The 12,275-nt window shown below is 46.8% G+C and overlaps 1 protein-coding gene across 2 annotated transcripts in view; it reads left to right on the top strand.

Annotated features, from left to right (window-relative positions):
• BRD7 (bromodomain containing 7) overlaps window positions 1-12,275 on the top strand; it is a 718,458-nt gene that overhangs the window by 264,668 nt on the left and 441,515 nt on the right. The gene's annotated exons all lie outside the window — the stretch shown is intronic.

Below are 12,275 nucleotides of genomic sequence, written 5' to 3'. Positions count from 1 at the left end.
CGCAGGCTGAACCCTCAGCTGCAGTACAGCACCCATGGGTGACCGTTTTGTCAAAATGGCCTCTTCTTTTTTCACCATTTTCTGTTTGTGAGGTCTTTCTTGGGTTTTACTATGTGCGTTGAGGCAGTTTTGAAGCCCTTTGTTTGACTTGCTTTTGGTGGGCTTCAGCCCTGAAGCCCGCCTCTGGCTCCAGTGTGTCTCGAAGGACAGGATGTGAGGGAGGGTCCTGAAACGCCCCTGTCCTTCGTCTCTAGGAATGCCTGAATGCAACTAGTCCTGATTGGCTGGCTGTCCTTTTAGAGGACAGCCATCCTGCTGTGTGATTGACAGCCTAGGTTGTGCATGAATGGAAGAAACCCGCTTAAAAGGCAAGGGTTTTGGGACTATAGGCAGAGTCGACAACTGGGAGAAACACCCGACTGAGAAACTGAGCGAAGCTTGCTGCAACCTCCTGGACCTTTGAATTGCCCGGTGAAGCCCTGCTGCTGTGCTGAACTCCTTTTTCACCTCGACAGAGAAGCTCCGGACAGAACGACTTCTCCCCTTGGGTTAGTGGGACCAACTAACCCCGAGACGATCACCACTGGACCACCATCCCAGACTGTCTCTGCTTCTTCGTTGCTGTAAGAATCTAATGCCAGGGGTCGAGTGTCTGTAGTCGAGTGCAACGTCTGCCATGAACAAATCCGGCTAGAAGCTCCTGGCGACGACGCCTAGGTACCATCCCGAAGCAGGACCTCTAGCTCCAGAGTCCCCTCACCAGAGTGCAGGACTGAGGTAGCAAAGAATCCAACCGGTATCCAATATCCATCACAGTGCTGTTTGCTAAGCGCTGAAATCGCTAAGTGCTGCTGAACCGAAAAGAACCCGTAGCTGCTGACGACCTCCCAAGTACCGCCGCAGGAGCCCTCCAGACGTCCTCTCTCTTGTCCCCACAATGGCGGCTCAGGAACAAGGGTATGCACCGCTGTAGCAAGACAGAATCCAGCTGGACCACTCTTCTTCAAACCATAGGTACTGTTTTGGGCTTGGGGTACTTGCCTTATTGCCTTGTTTTGCTGTGTTCTTCTGATTTGGGAGTTGCATTGGCTTATATTGGAGAGTTGATACCAACTCTCCTCTCGCAGGCTTAACAGCTTATGACCCTACAAGTGATTTTCTTCAAACTATCTAACTTTGTGCAAGACTTTGATTTAAGAAGTGCAACAGATCCATAGACTGTGTCACAATTGACTGTGGCTGTCCTCCCTGAAGACTCTTGTAGTCCATTGACTTTGATACTATTTGTCCCATAGGTGGTATCTTAGTGTATACTGTTACTTTTGGGAAAGGCTTATCTAGATTTCATTGGAAAATGTAGTTGTCCTCCCATATACTTAGAAGCTGTCTAAACGTTTTCCTTCCCTAACCTTTCCTTTCTGCAACCTCAGAGTATAACTAGTGTGATATATACATTCCATTACTATCCTTGTGATTGAAGTCAACTCAGGGTGTAGGAATTGTGTATGAAGCATATCCAAAGATTATCCACTAACTTGTTTTGATTCTGAAAAGTAATTTTAAAGTAGATTTACATGGTTACACGAATTGCCTTTTTTAAAGAATGCATATACAGTGAAGCTGTATGCTGCCTACAACTGTTTTTCAGTTTCGCAAACGAAAGTAAACATTCTGGGAGTGGTTTTTGACCAGCTGCTGAACATGAATTCCCATGTTGGTATCTTTGTTTTGGCAGCAGTCTACTATGTTAAACTGCTGGCGCATCTTAGACCCATTATCCAAGGTCAATGCTGAAAGCATTGCGAGAGCAATTATCGGGGCAAAGATTGATTACTGTAGTAGTCTCCTGGTCGGACTTTGCAAAGCGGATACCAATACAAAATGGAGCGGTCAGAGTGGTCATGGGCCTATCTTGCCGAGACCATGTCTCGGCAGCCAGATGCTCCCTGCACTGGCTTCCCGTGTAGGCAAGAGCTAGGTTTAGACTGTTGGTTATCACTTTTAAATGCAGACTGGGTCTTATACCCTCTTATCTGCAAGACCTTATTATTGAAAAGGTTAATAGCAGGACCCTCATGTCTAGTAATCAGAATTACTTGTTTCTCCCCAGATGCAGAACTAAGAGGGTAGAGAATGGAGCCTTCTTTACTGCTGCCCCTAAGGCTTGGAACTTGTTGCCGCCGGCGTTACGAGGTCAGGTCTCCTTAGTTCTCTTTAAAGGAATAGTGTGCTCAAAAATGTTATTGTCCCGATCGTTCGGGCATGTGGTTTTAAGCAAACTGCGATCGATCGTAAAAACATTTCCTATGCACCTTACCTTAGTTTTCCGCACTTTTACAAATGCAAAACCAGGCAGCGGGGCGTGGCCATCTTGTGCTAATCTTATCCGTTGCCGCATCTCCCTAAATTGAACTGCCCTCGCGGCACTAAATCATATCCCCCGCCCCTGAAGCTGACATCACTATTCCTAGCAATATTCTCCACCTATTCTCATGACGTTAGTGTGCAGCGTAGCCAAACCCGCCCAGTCATCACCTTAACGTTAGTAGACGCAGCACCCGGAATATCAACAAACACACATCCTCTTACAGCACAGCGCGTACCAAATCTGAATAGAAAACACCATTTTTAAAGGAAACACCAATACTCTGAAATTTATAATGTGCTTTTATTTCACAATAAACGCTCTGAGAACATCCGCCAATTTCCATATTCAACCACATTTTTAATTTCGTTGTTTTTTAACATCAAATCTTTGGGGGCGTGGCCTGAGCTCATGGCGTGAGGCTGCGTACGCTCTGAGCTCTTGCCGAGATCCTGAAATCTTTCACAATTGAGAAATAAAGCTGATCTAAGCAGAAACAAGAACACCGCTAGACGCGGGAACCGTTACCCCGACCCCGGAGCGAGGAAGTTTTGAAAACCGGTAAAGGACAACTGAAGGAGGAGACGCCAAAGAGGACCCCCTTGCGACTCCAAGATGGCGCCCCGGCAGTGAGAGAAGAGCTACTGCGGAGGCGCGGAACAGAGCAGGGAACCCAGCTGCAGAGAGACCACGGCGGCTGGAGGCGAGGTCACACGTCGGACCCAGTGAAGTGATCATCGGGTCGCCTCACACCTGACGGCGGGCCCAGAACCCAAGAAGAAGCAGAGAAGGAGGGGGCAGAACCAGGTCCTTGGGTAAAACATCAAGGAGACCAGCCAGCGTTTGACGGGGCTGACAGAGAAGCAAGGTGACCGGAGGAAGCAGAACGCGGGAACACTTACCCGACTGCGTGAACAATTCAGTGGGTAGTCTGGAGCTACCAACCGGCACAGCGGGACGTAAGGAAGGAGTGCGGGTCAACCGTTGGACAGTGGCGGTGCGTGCGGGCTGCTGTGAACTGACCCTGCGACACCAAGGTACCGCAAGCATACGTAAGATGGAGTAGGCTGCCCGCAGAATACGCCGAGCCAGGAGACACAAGGAAGGACTGCGATGACTGGAGCAGAGCGGCCCACCCTGGACCAGCGGAGCAATGGAGGGCGAATCCAGGTACGGGAGGGGGCCCGAAATGTAGACCGATGCGGCAGATTTCAGGACCGCAACAGCACCACACTGCCCCCCTCCTCCCCCTACAAAGGCACGGCCCTAACTGGTGGGAAGTTAGGCACCCCCAGAGACACCAATTGGCCCGGGTAGGAGCACCAAGGCCAGCAGCACTGAGGTACCCACGAGCTAATAGCGACGCAGCACTGGGCAAGACACAAGCAGCACCAGCAAACACGGTGTGACCCGGCACAGTAGGGCTGCGGCCCCGGACCACCAGCCAGAAGCAAGAAAGCACGGGCCCAAGACACAAGCAAGTAACCCGGCAGCAAGGCGAAATTAGAACTGTGGCTCCCGCACACGGGGGAAGCAGCAGCAGCGCTATCTAGCTACGCAACCATAGCCGGGAAGGGTGGAGTGATGGGCGCTCACGGTAATGCTGACCAAGGCGGAGAAAAGGTGAACCAAGTCACGCAACGCGCTACCACTCGCAATGCAATAGCAGCACAACAAGGCACATGATATAAGCAGTGCTGGTAAAATGTGCCACAACACCAAATGAAGAATAGTAACCCCCACAACTTTGCGACCAAGCATGAAAAGAAAATCAATACAAAGACACACAAATTGCAGCCTGTCAGAGGGGGTGTTTAACGGATCTGAGGGACCCCCACACGGGAGGGACAGCAACGCAAACCAGGGCACGCCACAGACAGGCCAGATAGGCGAGGAGTCGGGTGGTCACAGGGACGCAGACTGGGGGTGAAGGAGATGATACAGGGCCCACAACACTACGGCACCTGCCACGCAACAACAACCTAGAGTGATAAGAGGCTCACGCAACGCAGACAAGGTGGGCAGCGACAGTGCGCAGCAGGACGGAGACCCTGAACCTTGAGACTAGAATCCAAGAACAAGCACAAGAGCACACAATCAACATATTTCATAAACGGGCGCTGGACAGATCTGAGCAAACCTGCAAGGGAGTGACAGCAGCGCGAACTGGAAGCACGCACACCACCAACACTGTACTCTAAACACAACCAGATGATAGCAAATTATGCCTACAACAAAGAATAAGAAAGACGCCACAAACTTGGACTCCTTTAATGCCGCCAAGAGGAAAGGGCAGCCGTACAGCAATCAAGCAGCACCAACAACGCAGCCGAGCAAGGAAACCGCCACTAATGATGGCCAAGTGCTGGAAGCAATTACAGCACTCAGAGCTTTCATAGACACCAAGGTAGAGGAGGTCAAATCAATGTGCAGCTGATGAGGCAAGATGTCCACAAACTCACTGAAAGGGTCACAACGGCCAAAACGGAACTGAGGGAGACAACAGAAACCACCAAAGAACTAGAAAAGCGGCTGACAGAACTAGAAAGGAAGAACTCAACACTAGAAGCCCGGGCGGAGGATGCAGAAGGGCACGCCCGGCGCAACAACATACGCCTGCTGGGGATCCTGGAAAACATGATCCTAGAGGAAATAGGGGCAGAATCATTGTCGCAAGGATTTGCGGTAGAAAGGGCACACAGGTCCCTGCAAAAGAGACCGCCACCGGGCTCACATCTCCGCCCCATGATAGCAAATATACTGAACATTCGTGACAGAGATACTATTTTAAAATTCTCCAGAGAAGGAGGGGAGATCCGTCGAGACAATGCCAGCGTAGCTATATACCAGGACTACACACCCGCAGTGCAAAGGGCAAATAACTAATTTGTGCCAATCAAGTTTAAACTCAGGAAACTGAATCTCAAATACATGCTAATGTATCAGGCCAGGCTCAAGGTGCTCTACAAAGGACAGGCCATTTTCCTGGAGACACCAGCGGCGGCCATAATGTGGCTGTAACATAACCTGGAAGATGGCCAAGAGGCTAACACATGAAACAGTTGGCCCAAGGGAAGAATGGGGTGCAGGTGGGACTAGCGAGCAGCAAATTTGATTGTGAGTGACACTGAACAATTAAACATTTTGTATCATCAAACGGCGGGAGCAGGACCAGACTCTCGAACAGAGCGAACGGCCAGTTGCTGACATACCACAGCCTGCACGCTGAAGCCCGGATGGGCCAAGCAGATGCAGGGGCCCTCAAGCGCCACGCTTGGAAAGTGGCAGCTGAGCGCACTTTGTTAGTTTTAGTTTGGTTTGGAAGTTGTTACGTTTGGAACCCTACACGGAGCAAGGTATGTGTCAATAAACGTGTGACTGTGGTTTTGCACAGTGGGGCGGGGGCCGGGGCCACCCGGGGAATGAAGCAATCAGTGAAGTTGGGGAGAGCAACTAGAGACCAAGGGGGCGGGGCACGCACTGAAATGGCCAATGAAATCAGAGTGATAAAATGGAATGTTCGAGGTCTGGGAACATATATGCGTAGGAATCTGGTGAAATCCTTCATTAACAGGAAGAGGGTGGCCATTGCATTGTTGGAGGAGACCCACCTGACTAAGAAAATTATGGCCGCAGTAACAGAACACTGGGACGGGCAGTGCTATGGTGCCCCCTACTCCAAATACGCCAGAGGGGTGCTCATCTGGATAAGCCTGGGAATTCCATTTAAGCTATTGAATTGGGAGGCAGACCCGGAAGGCAGGAACCTAATAGTAAGAATGTGCATTGAGCTGGTGGAGTTATGTATAATAAACTCATACTTCCCCAACCACGGGATTCCAAAACACATAGACACACTAAGGGCCAAAAAGGCCAAATTAGCCCAATGCCGAGAGAGCTTCTTCATATGGGGAGGGGGCCTCAATTGTTTCAGGGATTGGGAGCGGGACAGGTCGAAACCAACGGCAATTAAAAACGACACAGCGACAGGGGCGCTAAACACATTAGTAGAAGCCCTAGATCTGGTGGATGTGTGGAGGGAGCTGCATCCCACAGACCAGGGTTACTCTTACTACTCATCACCACACTCCCTGCACACGAGAATTGACTACTTATTTGTGGCCAAGGAACACCAAACACAAATGGAATCGGCACAGTACTTAGGTAGGTCAATATCAGACCAATCACCACTGCTGATTAATTGGAAAATACAGGGGCCTAGATCGCCCATACCGCAATGGCGCATGGCACCAGACTCCCTAACAGATCCGGCCTTTATGGAAGAGCTGTGAGAACGTAGGTAGCGTGGAAAGATGGGGCACAGCCTGGGAAGCAATGAAGGTAGTGGTGACGGGCGAGGCTATCGCGGCAGCCTGGGGCATACGGAGAACACAGAGCCGAATTTGAGAAACTGGAGGAAGAGATAAAACAGTCAAACACAAGGGGGAACGAGGGAGGAGGAGGTGGAACTAGCAACGATAGGAGGGGATTGCCAAGACGCATGGGGAAGGCTCGCCAAATTCGATTACTCTGTTCCTCCGATAAAGGTCCTTGTGCACATTGGTGAAAATGTTAGTTTTCTGTCCATGAGTGAACGTTGGAACAGTGGTGCATCAATGATTGCGATTTTGCAAGTAGAATTTCCACAGACCCATCACAAGTTTTGGAGATGGTTGCTGAAAGACTGGGACCACTGTAAAATATTTTCAGAACCCTTTTATTGATTGATTTGGCATTGTGCCATACATCAAATTGATGGTGAATGTTTGAAATTGCTCTCGCATGGCCTTGGCTATTGAAACATGTCTGTCAGTGGCTATGAGGTCTAATTGCATTCCCCTCGATTGAAGATGTTCGAGGGATTTTATGAAAGCATGTTTCTCCATGGCCACTGAGGATTTACATTCAGACACCTGCACAACCTCCGAACTAAATTTTTTTTAGTTTCCATGTCCTGAAAGTGGTATGTGCAGTACTTCGCTGAAAATCGGGGGCTGTCACACTGGCCATCGCCAGCTAGCCTGAACCGTTTGCCACAGAATGTCCTTTCAATTGACATTTGTTCAATTTTCTAGGCTTGACTAATAACAATTCTCTTTGATATTTGTAGTACTGCGTTTTAGCAAGGTACTGAAGTCCCACAAATGGACAGAAACTGGACAACTTACTAAAAGTAGAGCCACTGAAAAGTAGAGCTACTGAACACTGTAGGTTTCCAGCTGTCACTTTGCCCAGCATCGGTTGAGCGGACCATGAAAATGTATCATGGGGGTGGGCACAGGTGGCTTGGATTTTCAGGTTAGTGCTTTGTAATACACGAGTCACAATCACCAATGGCTCCCCGCATATTTTCCCCCTCACTGGATGCACACATTTCAGCATCAGTATAATCTCTACCAGGCAGCTATCGAATACAATGTATTTCTGCTCCTTTATTAGCCAATCATCCTCCATGATTGTGGCTTGTGACTGAACTGTGGTGGACAAATCGGACAAACTAGAAACCATCAACATCGATTGTTTATTTGGTGGGCCTTTTTTTACGGGTGTAGATTGTGTCAAGTGGTCAGCGAGGAATTCAAAAGCATCTTCATTATATTCAGTTTCATCTTCATCTTGTCGAGTTTTCACATTGTAGCAAGGGACCAACAACACTTTGCTGGCTTCGCTGGTCACATTTAATTAATTTTCTGGCCAGTGGACTTACGCATCTCAGTCTGCTTATTGACTGGACCATGATGTGCCTCAAATAGAAGTTGCTCCATGGTGAAATCTGTTTGGCAAGCAGCATCTTTGGTTTCATTTGTTGTCTGTGTCTTAACACTTCTTTTCCTTCTGGGCCTCTAGGAGATGAGTTGTAAAAACGTGTTCAATGTAAATCGCACATACAGTAGATAGCACTTTTAATAATAAAGCTTATATACATTTCCCCTCGTAAACAGTGTACGTCATTTAGTCAAAATATACATTTTGAATTTCACCTGATTGATGGAAAGTGTACTTGTTCAGAGATCACCGTGTAAAACATAATGATTGTAATTTTGCCCTCAAACATTTTGCAATGTATTCTGCATTAGGGAGAAATTGTAACAGAACTGAAATGATAAAAGTTTGAAACACTGCACGTTTATAAGACTGTCACTGTCTAATAGTATCCTATGTAGGATTTACTTTTTCATTTAAGGGAACTGTACGCATACCTCCTACTCCTCCAAAGGATGATGTAATTGTAGTCAAACTACTAGCATCCACCTGTAACAAAGTACTTGTTTTAGTATGGATGAAAGCAGCAAAATGGAACAGAGACAATGGGATGCATACACTGGTACATACAAAGAAAAACCCTTAAATGACAGATAAGGTAAACAACCAACAGGATACATAAACAATTTTACATTATTTGAAATTCCAAGCACAATACATTCTCGTAATTGAAAAGTGAAATAAAATTACCTGATAGGCGCTAGAAGTTGTTGTTGACTCCGGAAAAGAAATGGATTCAGAATCTTGGTCCTTCATTTTCAGTGCATTGTCACAAAGTGGTAAAAGGGAAAATTAGATTTGCATTAGATATGTGGGAAGATCGAACTCTTGATAATATGAACTTCTGCAAGTCGGTAGGGCTCACCATTGGTATACTGGATGTGTCGGTGGTGTTGTCACTTGCTAATGTCTGTGCTCCAGTCAGTATGCTCTCCTTAATAAAGGCACATGTCAAGCACACTATTACGAAAAGATTATGCTTCTTTTGTAGGGCACTATGGCATTATTTTCTATGGTCATATTTACTTTTTATGATGCTCCATAAACCAGGGACAGATGTGTAGTAAAATGTGGTATAGTTAAAAAGTAATACAATCTGGTAAATATGCAATTCATCATCCGGGACTCGCCTGAGGCAGCGTGTGCACGAATAGAGTTGGAATTGCATTTGGAAGCAATTTACGAAACTTTCGGAGTCAATGCTGTTTTGTGTACTGCGATTGGTCGTACATATCCGAGGTAAAGTGCAGGCTGCAGATGCAGAATCGATTGGCCCTCGAGTCTCTAAAGACAGCCTCGACTCTACTTTCAAGCTCATCCACATTGTTGAACCCATTCTCTTATTAAATCAATATTCGTCAGGATTTTATGCATGATATTGCCCATACATTTGACATGGATCCTAGAACGGCAACCGAAAACCTTACATACAGACATTCTTGAAAACTCTGCATTAAAAAAGTACACATTTTTACAAAAAAATTCTACTGAATGCATGAGATTGATGGGATTATATCAGTTTTCTATGCAATGTTTATTTTGGTCAAAGAAGCAAAACCTGTGTAGCGTAGTCTAATATACACCGGGTAACTTTAGTACAGAATTGATTGCTGTGACGTAAATCGTAACGTGTTACTCGTCCGTTGAATGTACTTTCATGCATCAAAAGGAAACATGCTTATAGACATGGTTCGAGAAAGATGCAATTCTATCACAATTGACACTGATGAAATTTGCTATGTATCGCGATCAAAACACTTTAATCGGTAGACAATGGTAAAGTCATTGAGATGAATGAACATTACACTACTAGGTACATTCGTTCAAAATAGATAGACATTTTGAGATCAGAAAGAGATGATTAGGTGACCTGCCCTTACCTTGACTAAAAAACAATTGGATTCAGCAAGCAGGGTAGTTAGTAGCAGGAGAACAGGTAGCATGATCACAAGTTGACTGCCGGTACTCACAGATGTTCTCAGGATAACTATCAATGGGTTTATAAAGAATTAGAAAAGTGGGTGTGTATGTGATGCAGAGAAGGGCCGGAACACTGCTGAATGGAGACACACTTATGTGGATTGCAGGGGCGTGGCCTGCTTCAGGGGAGCCTGCCTGGAGACACTGGGTCTGGCTAAGCCATGTGAGCAATAGCCCCTGCGTTGAAGATGCCTTTTGAAGTGCACATGGTCTTTAGCACCTTGGCCGTTCCCACCCTGCTAGCCCCCTTGGGAGGGCACGGCCACAGGTGCGAACTGCCATTAATACTGGTGGGGGGGTGGAGGGGCATGAGGCATGCAGAAAAGTGCCAGAACACTGCTCAATGGAGACACACTTATGTGGATTTCAGGTACGCGGCCTGCAACAGGGGAGCCTGCCTTGAGACACTGGGTCTGGCTAGCCCATGTGAACAATGCCCCCTGCGCGGAAGATACCTTTGAAGCGTCCATGGTGTTTGGCACCTTGGCCGTTCCCACCCTGCCAGGACAAGTGAGCGTGTCCTTGATTCAATGAAAAATTGAAACAACTATTCATAAAAGATGATTTATATTTTGTTGCTGATGTTGATGGCATAAATGTACTACAAATTGTATACTTCGGGTTGCAGCACGGTGTGGGAAAATCCCCTGTACTGACCGCTGTCACTGGGAAATTTGGCTCCAATGGCACCAATGACACAGGCGGGGAGTGTTAGGGAGAATTCTCTCTTTAGGCTGAATTTCCTAACCTAGTGAGTCCCCCAGCAGCTTTGCTGGATTTCTGGAGTTTGTTTTTTTTCTCCTGCCAAGAGTGAGACTCTTTTTCTCCCACTCTTGGACACGATGTATGGTGTTCCTTTGACTGTTAATGTGTTTTATGGGCTATGGGGTCCTTTACTCCATAGGGTCTCACGTGTTTTTACTATGTGTGTTACACAGCACCCTCCGTGCAGTGACACAGGGGTGTCATAGTGACACCCCACCATAGACTCCATACCCTGGGACTGACTACTGTGTCCCAGGGCATGTAAAGTCACCATTGGCTTTACTAGTCCCAAATTATTAACAGAAACCGGTACAAACCATCATATTGTGTATGTACTGGTCGGGGCAATTCGATTGCCCCGGGGTCTGTTAGTCGAGGGGGCACGTCTCCGTCCCCCCTGATCGAGTTTTGGCTGGTGGCAGTGGATACTACTTTTTATATTCGACCGCAAATATATCCCTATGGGATTTTCCCATTGTTCGAGGCTACCAACTTTAATTATTTAATTCTCATAGCCTCGAACATACCGCCGGTTTATTTAATTAATATTAATTCGCCGGTTGGTATTTTTTGCCAGGACTCGATTCTAAAATGGCGTTTGTGTTCTCTTCTGTGACTCCAACCCAAGTCGAGCCCTTTGTTCCACTTTTTGGCAGGCTTCTCCACAGAAGAACTCTAACTTCACGGTTCTACTTGCCTCCCTCTCTTGTTTTGTTCTTATGAAAAGGGTTGGGATCTGTTTCATATTATACTCTGCTTTTCTCTCCCTTTTAAAACAAATGATTACAGTGCCATCTGCGTTAAGCGCTCACCGCTGTCTGAAAATAAGTGGGGCTTTACTTAAGACTTGTCTAAAATTCCTCTAAGGGAGTGTATATCTTTTAGTGACCGTGTTTTTGAATTGCTTACTATTAGTGCCTGTGTGTTTTTCTAGATGTGGTTTTAAATAAATAATTATATCTCTTTTACACCAAGCTCTGGTCAGTGTTTACTTGTTCTACTGTGCTCTTCTGACCTATTGTGAATACTCTGTATACTGCCTAACTCTTCTTGAGGGAAGTCTGACTGCTCAGCCACAGCTACCAAGTGAATCTGTGTGGTACAGACTGCTACCAAGTGGGTTTACTGCCAAACACCTGTAGTCTTAAATCTTTTGCAGTGGTCCCAGAGGGAACTGCACAGGTTTCTGCCTAACAGGTATTACTCGTCGAACGCAGTATCCAAGCCTCCCATGAAGCCACCATGTAAACGAACCATGGGCCTCCAGCCTGTATCACCTGTGAAAGAGAAACGTACAAACTGTATTTAAATGAACATGATAAGTGTAGAAACCTTAGTTGAAAATGCAATCTTCTATCCCATGGCATAGTTGCCAGTAGGGGTGTCACGGTATTAGTTTTAT

The sequence above is a fragment of the Ambystoma mexicanum genome, chromosome 1p (assembly GCF_040938575.1).
Source record: "Ambystoma mexicanum isolate Mex_15411 chromosome 1p, UKY_AmexF1_1, whole genome shotgun sequence".
Classification (NCBI taxonomy): domain Eukaryota; kingdom Metazoa; phylum Chordata; class Amphibia; order Caudata; family Ambystomatidae; genus Ambystoma; species Ambystoma mexicanum.
This window is presented reverse-complemented; position numbering and strand designations above follow the sequence as displayed.